This window comes from Elgaria multicarinata, chromosome 13 (assembly GCF_023053635.1).
Source record: "Elgaria multicarinata webbii isolate HBS135686 ecotype San Diego chromosome 13, rElgMul1.1.pri, whole genome shotgun sequence".
Taxonomy (NCBI): domain Eukaryota; kingdom Metazoa; phylum Chordata; class Lepidosauria; order Squamata; family Anguidae; genus Elgaria; species Elgaria multicarinata.
The window spans coordinates 10,246,659-10,264,482 of record NC_086183.1 but is presented as its reverse complement, the minus strand read 5'-3'; the positions used below and the strand labels follow the sequence as shown (position 1 = coordinate 10,264,482).

The 17,824-nt window shown below is 42.6% G+C and overlaps 2 protein-coding genes across 2 annotated transcripts in view; both read right to left on the bottom strand.

The window, feature by feature from the left end:
- Positions 1-17,824, bottom strand: part of LDLRAP1 (low density lipoprotein receptor adaptor protein 1) — a 169,665-nt gene that overhangs the window by 353 nt on the left and 151,488 nt on the right. The window lies entirely within an intron of this gene.
- MAN1C1 (mannosidase alpha class 1C member 1) overlaps positions 1-17,824 on the bottom strand; it is a 166,223-nt gene that overhangs the window by 124,635 nt on the left and 23,764 nt on the right. The gene's annotated exons all lie outside the window — the stretch shown is intronic.

Below are 17,824 nucleotides of genomic sequence, written 5' to 3'. Positions count from 1 at the left end.
GCTACCCCAGGGTTTGTTTAAACCCTGAGTAATTGTGAACGAGAGGGAGCAAGCCAGTATGCTGGCACATGGCCACCCACCCACTCTCACTAAGCCAAACAACCCACAGTCACTCCATCCCTGAGTCATTTATCATGATGGCTAAACAGCACCATCCCTGGGTTGTTTAGCTCTGCTCGGCTGCAGCAGGAGCAATTGGTGGGTGAGAACTAGCAAGTTCACTCCAGCTTTGTTATCAATGTTGTTGTGACAAGAAAACCAGGTTACAATGTGCCAAAGTTAGAAACATGGAAATCTCCCTTTGCAATGCATAAATGTAGTTTTAAAAATACGATATATGGTCATTTGCCATTCTGTAGAAAACTGCAAAACATAATTTAATTTTATGCAAACAAGCAATTTGGACAAACAAACGTAAATCTCTGATTAAATAAATCAAAGGTGGCAACATTCGTTTTAATTGTATTGCTCTTACCAGAGAGAGAGAGACAGAGACAGAGACAAATCTTGTGTGATGGAGGGGTGAAGATCTTGCGATATTTTTGAGAGATCTCTCCCTCTGTTTACACGCAGCGCTTGACGACCTCAGAGGGAGAAGACATTGCGCCCACCATTTTGTTTTTTGTTTTTAAAGAAGGAGTGCATGAGCGCTCATGAGCAAAAGGTAAGTGTTTTTATATATTTTTAAAATTTTCCTGCAACCCCCCCCCCCCGATGGGCACAGAGCTCCTGAGTAACCACGAGGAGTTGGGACAAACCACGACACCCGCCCACACATTCTGTGGCCTTGGGATCATCCCAAGACTGTGGAAAAAGTGGGCCTAAAGTGTAGGGCGATATCCTGGGGCAAGGGAGGGATCATGCCTCCCTGATCCCAGGATCCCCTGTGTGTCATGTGAATGCACAGGGATGATCCTGAGAATGGCCCCGGGATAAAGCCCTGTCTAGCTATGGCCATAGAAAGAGAGACAGAGAGAGATTTTAATGCCTGCTGACGTTTCAATTCCAAATTGTCTTGGGCAACCGCATGTCCACGTTAACTTTTAAAATCTTAACTTGCTGGGGATTCAAATTCTTAATTTCACCTTTGGTCTGCCTAAAAAGTCATGGTTCAAATAAGTGAGCATAAGATGAATGTCCCAAGTCAAGTAATTCTGATTTACCCCAATCGAGTAGCCAGGCAAGAAACCAAAAGATGTGATAACAGGTATAGATGGTGTCAGCATTGCACCATCTGCTGAGAACATCACCTTATACTCATTATAGGCTACCTTAACACCTTCATTTCACCACATTAGTCCTGATTGGAGCCATTAGTGTGTGCAAAGCAAGGTCAAACAGAAGGGGAGAGACAAAGGACAGCTCTCTCTGCAAAACAAAACCCTTCCACAGGTATCCACTGCCCATTGCACTTAGCTTGTGAGAGCAATGAAAAAAAATGATTGTACTTGATTTCTTAAGAAAACTGAATAATGCAAAACATGCAAAATATTATATTAAAGATTTTGCTCGTTAGTAACCCAATTAAAATGAATAAAAATGCCTCCTCAGCACCGAGCATCCATGATTTCTACAAGGTCATCCCTCTTCCCAGGGTGACTTATGATCATACTTTACCTCCGCTGGCATCAAGGCAACCTGGTCAGGATGAAGGAAGTGCATTTTGCAACTTAGAAGCATAAAACAGGAGTTTTGTTCCATTTACAATTGGTTCTACTCCAAGACTGTGGGCACTGACTGGTTCTTAGCAAGCTCGCTTCCAGCATGCTGCACTTCTTGCCAAAGTCTGGTGCTACCAGTCTGAAAGCCAAGAATCCGCCACATCTCCACTCCTGAGTGCAGAAACAGCACATTTTGCTTCTAAGGAATAGATGGCTTACAAAAGACAGCCTTATAAATGTTTGCAAATAATCTGGAATCTATTTCTAAAACACTTTGGCTTCACACTTGGCTGCTGAGATCCCTGCTCAGACACTAGGATTCTCACTGGCCTGTTGTCTCTGCTCTTCATGAGCATGTGTGTATATGGCCTTAGCTAGACTGGGCGATATCCCAGGGCAACCCCGGGATTGTTCCTATGTGTCCACGTGACGCACAGGGGATCCCGGGAGCAGGGAGGGATGATCCCTCTCTCGCCCCGGGGTATCGCCCTACCTTTTCAGCTCGCTTTTTCCACGGTCTCGGGCTGATCCTGAGGCTGCAGAACGTGTGGGCGGGCGTCGCGGTTTCTCCCGGCTTCTCGCGGTTACTCGCGAGGAGCTGGGAACCGCACACGGGGCGCAGAGCTCCTCAGGAGCTCCATCGGGGTGTGGGGGAGCGTGAAAAATTATTTAAAATAAAAAAACCTGACCTTTTGCACACGTGCGCTTTTCTCCTTTAGCAACAATGAAAACAAAATGGCGGTTGCGATGTCCTGTTCTTCCGAGGCCATAGCGCGCTACGTGTAAACAGAGAGGGAGATCTCGCGATAACAATATCGCGAGATCCTCACCCATCTGTCATGCTAGACCCATAGGTCTAGCTGAGGCACAAAACTCCCCCGCCCCTTTTAAATACACAGCAGTAACACTAACGCCGTTGTTAAAAGAATACGAGAGAGCTGAAGACGAACGACCTGGATGTATGGAAATTGGAAACTGACTTTACAAGTGGGATCTTCAACAACAACTTGCAGTGCAGGGTGCTCCTGTTCAGGGTTCCAGCCAACCAGCTATCACCTCTTACAGCAGCCTCTGGCTATTCTTGCTGGGGACTGTGGGAGTTACAGTCCAACACATCTGCAGGGCTGTCTTACAGGATACTCCATTCCATTCATCCCTCACACTCCCGTGATCTCCCCGACCCACAAAATTATGTGCCCGCTGAGCATGCTCCGTCCTCGTTGGGCTGTTTTAAAGAGGGATTGCTCCCCTTAGGGCTTTTTCCCCTAATTGTTTTGTACTTCTGCAAACTTTGGGATCCCCTCACGCCTACTGATATCAACCCCTTGTGTATGGGGATGGTGCAATTTTCTTTTTAATTGTTTTTACTGTATTTTATGGTATATTTATTGCCCATTTGTATATTGCTGTATGGTTTTTGTTTTGTACGCCACCTTGGGAGCCTTTTACTAAATAAATAAATCCACATTTGGAGAGTAAGTTCATTGTTGACATACGGGATATTTGCTGTAAATGTGAGAGGGGGCATTTCTGTAATATAGCAGGAGGGGCAGTTATTATAAAAGGCTCACAATTCTTTTTTATTTTGATGTGCTTTTTATATCAAAACTGAATAAAACCACAGAACAAAAGACTCTAGAGGTGACATCCATGATTTGTTGTTATGAGAAGATATGCACAAACCTCAGGTTCACATTCTTCTTCTGCTTTTTGCACAAACCCTATTTTGTAATCAAACCATAGTTTGGAATGCTGCTTTGACAGCAAATCATGGTTTAACGCAAGCTCAAACCAGATTCTTTTCCTCCTCATATTATTATTAATTACATTTCTATACCGCTCCATAGCCAAAGCTCTTGGGTGGTTTACATAGGGGGAACAGGGAGTGGTAAAGCCTGAGGATCACTGCTGGTTGTTCACAAACCTGGTTTAGACTGTAAGATCACACAAACTGAAACAATTACCAGGTTCACACAACATGGGGTGGTTAATAAGCCACCGTGGCTTGTTAACCACATTCGTGCATGTTGATCATGTGCCGTCCAGTTGACCTATTTACCCTTGCTGGGCGCATCTTTTCATGACATCCGAAACGGGGCAAGGGTGGGTGGCTAACTATCACCTAGCAACCGTACAACAGACCAAGGGTTCTGGGTGGTTTGTTAACCACCCCAGCTGTAGGAGGGATTTTCTGGTGGTCTTTTAAGAGGTACTGAACACAGGCACAGGTTCCTGCAATACTTTGTAACAGTACTCTTTAAATTCCCCACTATAGTAGGTATAAAGAAGATCTGGAGAATAATTGACTTCACTCAGACTCACAAGCACAATGAAACTGTTATAACTTTAAAAACATTTATTAAAACAATTTAAGAAAGTTAAAGTCAAAAGCACAAACCTCCATTCAGCAAATCAAATGAAAAGAACATACAAGACAAACACAGACAAACACAGACTTATCCAAACCAAATAATCTAACCCTTGATAATCCTGTGTATGTATGCCTACTTGTTCCCTTAATATTAAAGCATTACCCTATCACTTGTACACCCATTTAAACCCATTCTGTACCCCCAAAAGCTTCTTTCTCTATGCTATGCCAACAAATTTTATAGCCCCAATTTAGTAAAATTTCAAAAGAAGAAATAATCTTACACAGCCAACCACCTTCTCCAGGTTCAGAAATCACAACGAGCTGCACCCAGCAAGGATAACTGGGTAAACTGGGCAGCATGCACAGTGGTGGTGAACAAGCCACCATGACTTATTAGCCACCCTTGTGTCATGCGAACAAAAAACCAACCAACCAAGTATACTGTACTTGTGTGTCAAAAATCATACACTAAAACACCCTAACCCATCAACTCATTTATGATGTCAAACACCACAGCTGGGGGCCTCTTTGAGGTGAACAATACCAAAGTTTTTGAGCATGCTAGCTGACCAGGGCCACAGCTAGACCTAAGGTTTATCCTGGGATCATCCAGGGTTCGCCCCTGCCTGAGCACTGGATCCCCTGTGTGTCACCTAGATGAACAGGTTTGACCCCTGGACGATCCAGGGATAAACCTTAGGTCCAGCTATGGCCCGAGACACTCTAATGGTTGAAAGACTACACTGAGGAAAGTTTGCATTTCTTAGCCTTTCAGGAAGTGTTTCCTGACACAGAAAAATCATACAAGGGATAGAATCGCAGACAAGTGGCTTTTAAGAGCAACTGTACTATGGAAATTAAATTCTCAGTCTATGAAAATGACCAACAACTTTTGGGTAAGTTGACTGATTTTTTTGCAATGTTTCTCAAGGATGCTGAACTCAGGCCAGATTGCATAAAGGGCATCAAATGAGAAATGCGACCAAATCCACCAGTCCCTCATCTGCTTTTCATGAGGTCAAGTAAATATTAGTCAATGTAAAAAATGCCTAATTTGGATTCCAGCCACCATACTCTATTCCATTCTGCTCCCAACCCGTTTTCTATTTTTTCCTCTCAACTGTTAGTCAGCATTTCATGCCAACTGAGGATGCTCATTCCTTATTGGGCTGTTTTGGGGTCCCCACCCCCAAAGTTGTACTGTACTTCTGCAAAGCATGAGCCTATTTATTAATTTTATTTAAAATGATTTGTTTATATATTATTACATTTATATCCTGCCTTTTCCCCTCTTGCAAGGAAGCCAAGATGAATTGCATGGTCCCCCTCCTCTCCATTTTATCCTCACCACGACCCTGCGAGGTAGGTTAGGTTGAGAGTCTGTGACTCGCCCAAACTTACCCACTGAGCTTCATGGCTGCATGGGGACTAGAACCTAGATCTCCTGAGTCCCAATCCAACACTCTAACCGGGATACCACACTGGTTCTCTTAGGTCACTTTAATACCTCCCTCTTGAGCATGGATGATGTCATTTGGGCAAAATAAGGACACACGCACAGAGTTTGCTATGATTATGTGAGATAGGCTAGCTGGGACACAGGTCCACTGCAGCTCTTCAGATCACTACGTATTTCTCCAAGAGGTCCCCAATGATAAAACACATTCCTGGCCTTACTCTATTTTGAGTTCAATTTTGTATGCCAGCCCACAAAATGCCCAACTTTCCTGGGCTCCCAATTTGGCAGAGGCTCACGGCTGCTCTTGTTTGGAGTTATTTCTAACTGCAAACTTCTGATTCACCCTTAGCCACCATGGCTTTCAGGATCAGAAGATTTAGAATATGCATGGCAAGAATAAAGGCTCCAATGTAGACTCATCCCAGAGATGCAACAGAATCTCCACTTACTTTTTTTTAAAAAAAATCAAGCGAGTCTCTAGCCCTCATGATAAGCTTCAAACCTGAGAAGTGTCTAATCAGTTTTTAATTGTATGGCAAAAACTGATTTGGGGGGGTGGGGTTTGCAGGGAGAGAGAAGAGTTCAAATAATCAAGAGTGAACCATTTGCATTCAGCACTGATCCCAATCCCTCCCCACAAGTAGAGATGTAAAATTTCCGGAAATTTTGAAGCCATGGAAAAAAACTGGTTTTTTTCGGCGGGGGGGGTCGGAAAAATTGAAATAATGCAATATTAGCAGTTTTTACAGATTGAAAGTCACTTTGTTAAAAAGTAATTATGTCCAAGTTAGTTTGGCATAAAATTATTACATTTGGTACATTAAAAGTACAGTGTATTCAAACAATTATTACAAATATAATTTTTTTTTTAATTTTTATTTTTTTTAAATGGTAACAAATGGAGCTACAAGCTCATGAACTATTAGGAACACCTGAACTGTTCAGGGAAATTGGTTTGGGAGACAGATTTGAAGGTACAAATAGGACAGCAGAGTTGGGAAGGACTATGGAAACAAAGAGCGTTGAGAAATATGTGAGTGAGAATAAAAGAGAATTATTATAAAATTATATGGAGGTGGTACCTAACCCCGGTTAGATTAAATAAGATAAATAAGCAGCACTCAGCAAATTGTTGGAGAGGATGTGGGGAAAAAGGAACATACTTACATATGTGATGGGAATGTAAATATGTGCAAAAGTTGTGGAAGATGGTGTTTTCTGATATTGAAGAAATTGTTGGAATGAAGATAGAAGAAACACCAAGAGTTGCATTACTCTCACTATATGAGGATTTAAAATGTAAAAAAGAAATTAAGGAATTGATAACAAATTTGCTGACTGCAGCAAGGTTAATTCTAGCTAGGAACTGGAAGATTCAAGGTGATTATTGTATTGAAGAATGGTATAAAGAAGTATGGGATATTGCTATTAATGATAAATTGACATGTAATATTAAACTGAGAAGAGGTATAGCAAAAACGAATGATTTTGAGGGAATTTGGAAACAGTTCCTAATATTTGTGTTTTCTAAGGGAAGTGGGAAACCACCAGCAGAAGAAACTATGAGATTTTGGAAACAGGAATGAGATCCCGAGGTGGGGGGTGCACTTCTATGTTAAGTATGATTATGTTAAATAGATTAAGCGAGAATATATGATATTAATGTTACTCAGCATTTATGTATTATGTTGTTTTTCTTTTAATTGTATTGATGTATGTTTAAGTATTGGGGGGGGGAAGGAAAAAAAAGGAACACCTGAACTGTAAGGAATTTCTTTGGTTCTGCCAGTTTATGAAGAGCAGGCAAAAAACAATTTAAAAGAACAACAGAAGAAACCACCAACATTAGTAACAAAGAAAATTATTTATGTCTCTGCTAGTCCTCCAGTGTCAAGACTTAAAGCCCCCATTCCCATAAAAAGAACTGAGAAAAATGTGTGTGGGGGGGGGGACCAAGATTCAATGAATATGCTTGAAATTTAATCAGACTCATTTTCTGACCTATAGCTATCACTATCAGTTTCAGTCTCTGCTTCTGTAGCAGTGCCCCCTAGAGGCAGAAGTGCATCTTGCTCTTGCATTTGAGAGTTGTAGTCTCAGTTTGCAACCTAGGACTTGCTTGTCCTTGGTACACAGACATTGTAATATTCGGATATTGTACAGATTTTAGAAATCATTTGGAGAAGTAAATAACTGAACACCTTGTCTTAAACACTTTATTCATCATGCTAAAATAAAACCTCACGTAATCCGTTGTTTCTTCATTTTTTCCATTTTCCCCCAATTTTTTGGAAAACCCTCAAAAAAGGCTTCGGGGGAAAAACAGGGAAAAAAAGTTTTTTCCCTGAATTTTTCTGAGTTTTTTCCAGGCCTTCACATCTCTACCCACAAGCTAAATATCTACTTTCTCACACTACCCAGTTTTGGCCATAAAGACCCACACATTCATATTCCCATTTGCCCTGCTATTATCTCTTACAAAGGAAATTATATTCTCCAAAGATAAGAAAGATTTTCAAGAATGCGTGCAAACTCATTTATGCTTATGCCCTTCAATGGCACAATGTGTCACTGAAAAAGTTGGCGTTTCAAACTGTAGAATTCAGGGCACTCTTCTCAATGCTATTTCTACAACAATTTCCAAGTTGAACTGTGACACCCTCCTTTGAGTGGGAAGACAAAAACATATCACCCCATCACAAAGACGATCAGGTTAGTTATACTTAGTTTCTTACAAGAAATTTCGAAGTTATTACTAAATTAAACCTCACCATATTTGTGACAAAGGCCAATCCCCCCCCCATACTTGAAAACGAGGAAAGTGTTGGCAAGAGACAGAGTTGACTTACTCAAGGTCAGACGTAGTATTAGGAGCAAATTAGGACCTCTTGACTCACCAATCACTCACCCACCCCGGCCAAAGAAACTGAAAAGAGAGGATCACTCAAAACACAATTTAGAATGCTTGAATACCTAGCCCAACTGGATAGAAACGTGGCAGATATTTAAAAAAGCAGGAGCTATATTAAGCCTTAATCCCAAAGGCACCTAATTTGGGAAGCATCACAGCAGTGCTGGTTGACTTTGGAAGTTATTGTTTTCTAATGAGGCAGCAGAACACGAGTGCGCAGCAACGGATTTTGAGGGTGAAATAGCAAAGCTGGGGACGAACTGCGGAGGGCTGAAATAGAAAGGAAATACTGTATTAAGGGATCTTCGCCTCTCTTAATTAGAGCTTGCAGACAATTCTATTAGTGGTTGAGACATTGGTTTTTTGCCACTCCAGGGTGGTTACAGAAGCAAAAGAGATCACGTGTTTGTTCCAAAGCCCTTTATCTGATCCTGCAGACCATATTCTAGCAGAAGCAAGCTACTGCCATTCAGAAAGCATTGTGACCTACTGCAAAAATGGCAGCCAGTTTCTAGAATCAAACCTAACTGTACTCTCTGCCATTTTCCCTCCCGAGAGACCAAAAGATTTCCTGGCAGCAAATATAAATGAATGAAAGACAACGGGAATGAGAGGGGAAAATACATCTTTTCTACAGAAATGAACCAAAGACCTTAGAGATTATTATAATCAAGGCAAAAGTAATTTTTTGGCTCATTTTTGTTCTACAAGAGGTACAAAAGAACTGCAAATTAAGTTTTCATTGCTGTCAAAATTCAACTTTTTCTTCATCACACTTTTTAGAATAGCTGTTTAAAGTAATAGCTCCTTTTTGAAATTTAGAACTATTCTTTCTCATTAGAAAAACTGATCATAAAATAGATTGTTCCTAAAATGTTCACTATGCTGATTATCAGATCATTCTGTAGGTTTTTTTTTAGATAAAGTTGTAATTCATTCTTTTTTAAAAAAAATGCTCAAATATTTCATTTGATAGCTGTCAAACTCATCTGACATTCTATATTGCTATCTCTCAATCCAGCCCAGATATGAAGGTCCTGTAATTTAGTCACTTTACCTCTCTTCATTTGTTTAAACCCTTCCATATTACCCTCTCCTAGTCTGCATTGTGAATAGTCAGCCAAAGCCATGGTGAAACATTGCATGGGTATCACCACTAACCAGGACTGCCCTCCTAACCAGAATATATCACCTAAAGTTAAAAGTGTTTTTGCAAACCTGGGCCTTAGCTAGACCTTCCTGTTATTGCGCGACGGAGGGGTGAAGATCTCGCGATGATTTTATCACGTAGCGCGAGACGGCCTCAGAAGCAGAGGATGTTGCGCCCGCCATTTTTTTTAAAGAAACAGAAGATGCACACGACCGCTTGTGCGCAAAAGGTAAGTTGTTTTTAACAAAAATTAATTTCCCCTGCTCCTGAACAAACAGCGACGCCTGCACACATGTTCTGCGGTCTCAGCCCGAGACCACAGAAAAAGCAGGCTTGAAGTGTAGGATGAGATCCCAGGGCAAGGGAGGAATCATCCCTCCCTGATCCTGGGATCCCCTGTGCATCCTGTGAATGCACAGGGACAATCCCGGGGATCACCCTGAGATTTCGCCCTGTCTAGCTAAGGCCCTGGTTAAAGTAATCCAACTTCTGGCTAAATAAATCCCAACAAGGAAGTACAAATTCAATACCGGGAGGGGGGTGGGTAGAACGACACCTAAGGACACTCACTATTCTGTACTTCTAGGAAATGAAGATTATTAGTAGAACAGGAAGAGGTAAAACTGAAATGGAGTGTTGGGACACACGTACACCAGGAGAGAAGGTCACTTATTCTGATGTTCAGTTCTGTAGTCTACCACTGAACACTATGGTAGACTATGGAATTTATATAGCACTTAAAATCTCTCTCATTAACCTTCCCCTGATAATCTGAGAGAATGAAAGCTATTCCAGTATTATATAAAGTAGCTGAGACAGCAACTGCTTAAGGCCCCTAGTAAATATATAACTGAGTTAGGATTTGAACTCAGGCCAAGTCTGGCACTATCTACCAGACCACCCTGGTTCCTTATGCTTGCATTATTTAACATAAACAATCCCTTAGAGGGGAAATGTATACAGCAGGCATGCACAGGAAGCCTATGCCAAGTACACATTTGGAGATATGGAAATGTGGTACTAAGGCAGCTCAGATTGTGGTGAATTACAGTGCCGAGAAGGATGCAGCTTCCTAGAGCAGTTAGAAGGCGATAAATAAGCAAAAGAGATTTCCTCCTGCATCTGCACAATTCCACAAGCCATTAAGTTTACATCCTCAAACTTTAATAAAATACTTCTTTTCCAACGCTACCCGAAGTTGACTGCGAGCTAAGATCACTGCAAAAGTCCCTTAAACCACTTCCCCAAAGAGAAAGCCATATGCAGTCAAGGTCAACGATAGATGTGAGGTGCAGAAAAGGGTAAACACAGGGCCACAGAGAGAAAGACAACCCATATCTGTGATCCAGTGGCAGGCTTTGGTTTTACTGCAGTGGGGTCTCTCAACTAGAGATGGGAAAATCTGTTGAGTTCAATTTTGCTCAGCTGTTCATTTTTCCAATGCTAACTCTGTATGCATGTTTTAAAAATCCAATTTTTGTGTGCGCTTTTGCAAATGTGCGTGCATTTTTTAAAAATTGCACACATCTTTATGTGCATTTTTGAATTATGCACATCTTTGTGCGAACTACATCACAAAATTCAGAAATGGATTCAGGTAGCGATCTACATTCCAGTTTGTGTTCAGGTTCAGAACGTGCGAAGTTGATAAGTTTGTATTAAAACGTAAACCAAATTTCGTACTCATCCCTACAGCGTTTTACTTCCACCCATAAGAGTGAACAGCAGCCATTCATTCCAATGGAAGCAAAAGTACTCAACAACACCCTTGGCATCAAGGCTCAATCCACCCACCCGCGGTTTCCCACCCAGCATGCACATAACTTTCCCCTAATGCTCAAGTAGTTTCAGGGGGACTATTTTCATTAAGACAGTGGCACTGGTGGTAAGGGTTAACCCCCCTCTGCCTCTGCACCGCAATCTCCTTGCCCAGGCTATTTGCTAAAATTTAAAGAAATGGGAGGTCCAATCATAGATCCATCTCATCTGGATGGAAACACAAGCATGCTGCCTTGAGTTAATTGTATGGAAGAAAGGGAGGGGATATAAATGAAATAAATACAAGCCATAAAAGACCTTGGGAACTGAGTTTGTTCCTATCTGCAGAGCCTCAACCCTTCACCTCCACAATCATGGTGTACCAAGTCCAATTCTTGGACTTGGTACACCAGGGAACGAGCTATTTTTTTGCTACACTCCGATTTCCTAGTATGAAGAACTGGATATTTTTATCCTTCTTTCAATCTCTTGCGTCCTTTTCTTCTCCATTCCCGTGCGAAGGAGAAATTAATCTTCCAACATGGTTCTCCTGGGTTTCAGAGCTCCAGCAAAACTCAAACAGAAACTTCCCGTTCCTCTCTAGATCTTTGGTCCTGAGAATTACCCGGAGGCTGCCTTGAGGGCTCCGCTAGGACAAGGCCTCCTTCTCAGAAGAGAGAAGTGCTACTTTCTCTGAAGCTCCTAATTAGGAAAAACAGGCAGGTTCTCCTCTCTCACTGAGGATCTCAGTGCATCTAGGACAAAATGTCACAGAGACAACGGTTGCCATCTTAATCTCAGATAAGAATTAAGCCTTGTAAATAAGGCCACAAACGCTACTAGCCTGCAAAAGACTTGGGGTAGGGGCTTGAGAGCTATGACCCTCCTAGAGCAACCCACTGAATTTCAGTGCTGGGTGCAGAGAGGGATCTGACCCTTCTCTACTAGTCCGCTCGCTTCCCTGCATAGAATACCACATACTTGCCTGCATGCAATTCCTATGGCTAGTGGTTACATACTTATTTATTGCATTTATATCCCGCCTTTCTTCCTCCAAGGAACCCAAGGTGGCATACATAATCATCCTCTCCATTTTATCCTCACAACAACAACCCTGTGAGGTGGGTTGGACTGAGAGTCTGTGACTGGCCCAAAGTCACCCAGTGGGTTTCCATGGCTGAGTGGGGACTAGAACCCGGATCTCCCGACTCCCAGGCCAACATTTTAGCCACTACACCACACTGGCTCTCTGGTTACATACAAGATTACATACAAGGCTGATTCTATATAGAGACAAGATACATAGAGAAATCTTTTGCCAGCACAGCTTGCTGTTACAGCATGCAAGGTCTTCAAATAGGCCAAGGGCAAAGCTAAACTTTCAGTAAGAGCCTCTGAAAAGCAGCCCGGAAGCCGTGGGGAGGTCCTTATCCCTCCCCTGCTCACCACTTCTCCTCTGCCAGTGGCATGTTTGTCATGGCTGGGGAGGGGAGCGCAGAGTGGCCGCAGGGAGTGTTGACCATTCCCCGCCTCCAAATTGTTCCTCTCCCCTTTGCTTATTAGAAGCGTAAAAAGACTTGGATTTTCACACATCTAGTCCGACTCTCAACAGATGGCCCAACAACATGGGAACTATCAACCTGGTATTATTTAACCCCTTGTGCACCTCACTATAGCACAGCCAGCAGGAGCCCAACAACAGGCACTGGTGGCCATAGCGTGAATATAAAAAATTCACTCAAGTCCAAGGGTGGAGCAACAGCAGGACTCCCACCTTTAAATGTGGGTCACCGCCAAATACCTGTAACGGGCTCCTTAATTCATCGTAGGTGTCCAGCCACAGCACACGTTTGAGTCTTGCTGCTCTCACTTGTTGTTCACTTATAGAGATGGAGACGTACTTTCAAAGCGGGGTGGGTTTTTCAACTGTAGGACAAACTACCCCCATTTCACTCTTCAACTGACACACATACAGCTCATGAACTGATACAAACACACACACACACACACACACACACACACACATATATACGGCTTCTGGCAAGCTGCCCACTTAATTTTGGTTTCCTTCCAAGTACCTGGCATGTTTATCTGCTCCTTCCATTCAGCTCTATTTTCTTAACCTCTCCATCCTGCGTTCATTTAAAGACTGCAAACCGCTCCAAAGAACAGAGGAAGTGCCTTCGTGTTTGACACAAGGACTAGCCGGTCAGCACTGTGGAAATCTGATTTTGGCTCTAAAGGCCAACTTGTTGGTGCATTTGCATTGTATTTTAATCCTACCCACCCAGGGGTTGCCTGGGAGTAAATGATCCAATCCTTCCCTCCAAACACATGACTTTATTACATTTATATCCCACCTTTCTTTCAGTGTGGAACTCAAGGTGGATACATGTGATTCCCAGGTGGTCTCCCCTCCAAGCACGGACCAGACCCAGACCTGTTTAGCTTCAGCAAGGTGGTGGCCTCATGTGCCTTCAGACCATGCTCGGGGCCTGAGATGGTGACCTAGAGCCAGTCACTCAGTGAGTTTCCTGGCGGAGCGGGGAGTCAAACCTGGTCCCTAGCCCTAGCCTGAGACTCTAGCCACCACCACTGCCTTCTCCAAACCAGTGCCTTGCAGATGTTTTGGACTACGAGTCCCACCAGCCACAGCCAGTATGGGCAATGATCAGGAATGCTGTAAGTTGCAGTCCAAAACATCTGGAGGGTAACTAAGGCCTCAGCTAGACCAGGGGGCTTTACAGCGACGATCTCGCGATTTTATGATCACAAGATTCGTCGCCCTCGTCGACATGTGGTGGCGACATCGTACCTATTTTTTAAAGCAGATGGAGCGCACAAGCGCTCGTGCGAAAAATGGTGTTAGAAGTGTAGGGCAAGATCCCGGGGAAAGGGAGGGATCATCCCTCCCTGCTCCCGGGATGCCCTGTGCGTCATGTGAACGCACAGGGATGATCCCCAGGATATCATCCTGTCTAGCTATGGCCACAATCTCAGTCTTGTCTGGATTGAGTTTCAGTTTATTAGCCCTCATCCAGTTCATTGTCGCAGCCAGGCACTGGTTCAGCACATCCACAGCGTCACCTGATGAAGATGAGAAGGAGAAGGAGAGCTGCATGTCATCAGCGTATCCCCCTCCACGTATGAAGCCTCCGTGTTCTGGGGTCAGGTAAAAGGCTGCAGAGGGCAATCAAACCAGTTGGATTCGAAGAGAAAAACTTGCTGTTTGTTCTAGCAGAACAAACAGGAGTTATATACTCTTCCTTTAATGAGTGATCAGCTACAGTAGCAGAACACCCTGCACCTTAGATTAATGCTGATAAATTATAGAACACTTCACTGCCAAAGTGGGAGTCACAGCCATCCGTTAAGAACGTCCACAATGTCTACTTAGAATTTGAAAATAGCAGCCCACAGTATTCACACCATCATCTCAAGACACAGTGGAAGTCGATTAATACCCCCAGAGGACCCCAGCTGGCAAGGAGAACTCCTCAGCCTCACTGAATATCCTATCTACTAATACTGAACTCATTTTCCATGCAGTCAGATTGGCACTATCCACACGTAAGAGAAAGGGATCAACAGGCTTGGAGAAAACACAGAGGTTTGCGGAAGAACGATATAATATATATACACAGGAGGGGCAAACCGCAGGGGCCAAAAAACAACATCAACTCAACTACTACCCCAAAACAGCCCAATGAAGACGGAGCATGCTGAATGAGCTCAAAAAGCTAGCTGACTATTGTGGGAGAAAACAGGGGGAGGAGGGAGATAAAATGGAGTATCCTGGAAAAGGGCATGGCTGGCTGGAAGCCTGAATAGCAGGAATACTCCACACCACAACATTTTGTTGCAGATCCCTTTTGTGGAATCTTGATAAGCCCTTTCAATAAATTACGTTATATTGTTCTTGCAGTACTAACAGGGTGTTTGGGGTTAATTCTCACTACACACACACACACACACGGAGGAGGAGGAGGGGGGAATACAGCCCATTTACTCCTGGCTAGTAGGTTGCATTTAGCCTTTTGGGTCACCAATTGTAAAGGCTTTCTTCAGATTATGAACTATTTGGGGACAGGCATCATTTTTTCTTTTTTTCAATTGCACTACTAATATTTAAGACACCTGCCTTAGGTAGAGGGGCTGTAATCTAAATAAATAAATCCTAGCAATCCAAACAGTGCCCTCTCCTCAGATGCCATATGTTTAATCTATTAACTGGGCTTGCTGAAATATATGCTACCAGGATGAAGTATGAGATCTTATGACAACATCAGGCTTAGTTAGTTTCCATAGGTAATCTGGTCTCTTGATGGCCAGCAAAAGTTTGTTGACACAGGCATAATAAGAACTACTTTTTAATATAACTCTTGCCCTGCAACACACACACACACACACACTCACACTAGTATTGAGAAAGAGTGCACCATGCTTGCTATTTTCAGAAGAATTACCATTGAAATCAGAAACTTCAACAGGAAATATGATGTAGACTTGTTAAAATTGAAGGTCCTCTAAACAAGAACAAACACCAGGTGTTTCCATCAGAGATTAAAGCAATGTTTAGTTTCCTAGCTGGAATTCAGTTCATCATTCCATCCCTTTTTCACCCAAGTGATCACACAAATACCCGAGATGGTTAGTTACGATCTACTTCTAATTAGCACCTCTTTCCAGAGAAATTAATTGGCAAAGGATGGCAATCTCTCCACTCACTTGCCTATTTCAGCCAAGAAATAAAAATGGAGGAGTAAATTAAGCACACACATATCTGCAAAGTCCCCATGTTTCTTACCTACCCAAGGGTCTCTACTTCTCTTGCTCGGCTTCATCCATTTTCTTCTGCTGCCCCTTACGCCTGGAATGCTCTTCCAGAACATTTGCGAACTACAAGTTCAATCACAGTTTTTAAAGCTCAGCTAAAAACCTTTCTTTTTTCTAAAGCTTTTAGAACGTGATTTTGATCTTACTTTTATACTGTTAGTTTTACTCTACCCTGTGCCTGTTTGGTGAGTTCTCTTCCCCTTCTTATTGTTTTATTATGATTCTATTAGAATGTAAGCCTATGTGGCAGGGTTTTGCTATTTTATTGTTTTACTCTGTACAGCACCATGTACACTGATGGTGCTATATAAATAAATAAATAATAATAATAATGAGTGTTTGATTCTCAACAGAACCATTTTATCTAGGATGAAAAATCTTCTCAACAAGATATACAGAAATAGACACAGATTATTCAATACAAAATACAGTGACCCAAGGGTAAACTAAAATGATATGCAGAAGTTTGTGGCCAAGATAACCTGCAATTCCCTGCCTAACTAACAAAGACTTACTTTAAATTGACAAACCTCCCGAATAACCTGAGACAGATGTGACCACTTAAGAGTAATGCCTAATCTCAGAGACAAAGGTGGTTTCATAGCATCACATGCTTATCTATAATCAGGTTGGGATTATAGATAAGCATGTGCTCTTAAGAGAAACGGATGTATGGGGCACCCTCTTCTTTCTTTACTTGGAAGCAAATGTAAACATTACCTCAAACTCTACTCTGTGGCCAAATCTGTAGCTTTTTCTGCGGGCATGGGAGAAATATTCACACAAAATACATGTATCCTTGCCAGATATTTCTGACCAGCAAAAATAAGCAAGCAGAGATATGAGGTCTTCATTTCGGTTGTACAGGCAATCTATTTCTAATTCTCTTGCATTAGCAGATTATTACACTCGGTCTGTTTTCCTTTCATATCTCTGTTATTACAGGTGGATCCAGTCATGCACAACACATTCAGCTAAATATAGTTCCAATGTTTCTTCTAAGTGTTGCGTGGCAAGAAACAGAAGCCAAAAGGTGGGACTAGGAAGTTGAAAGGATAGAAGCAGACTCAGTTCTCAATGGCTCCTGTGAAGTTCTTTGGGCCAACAGAAATAAACTGGTACCAATCTAGGACCCTGTTGAGAGGGGGCTGGTTTAGGCCTCCATCCCAATGTTGTCCAAGTGCATCCTTTTATTTTCTTCCATGCAAATAGTTAACAGTCAGTCAGTCATAAGCAGAAAATTTAAGTTCTAAGCTTGGAGAAAATGTAGAAGTGGAAGCAAACATGAGAGCAGAGAGCTTCTATGGTGTACAAAATACCGTTTATTCAGCCCAAACGGTCTTTGCCAGCGACATCGGTGAAACAAAGCAACATTTTCCTCATATGCCCTGCTAAGGAGTGCTGGCAAAGCCGGCTGTCCATTCCAGGCAGGTGACTGTGTGGTGACATGCACACACAAGTACAAACACAGGGCAGAACTAGATGCTATTTGGGTAAATGCATGGCCCCAAACCCACATTTGCCAAAGTAATGGGAAGGGCTGCAGGGGGAAGGGTGTTAACCCCTCTCATGCCTGCTGAAATTCACCCATAAATAACCCCAATTAGACTGTTCCCTCCCCCAAATAGATTCAGCTGCCATTTCAAAGTCAGGTTTGGAGGGGGAAACCTTGTAA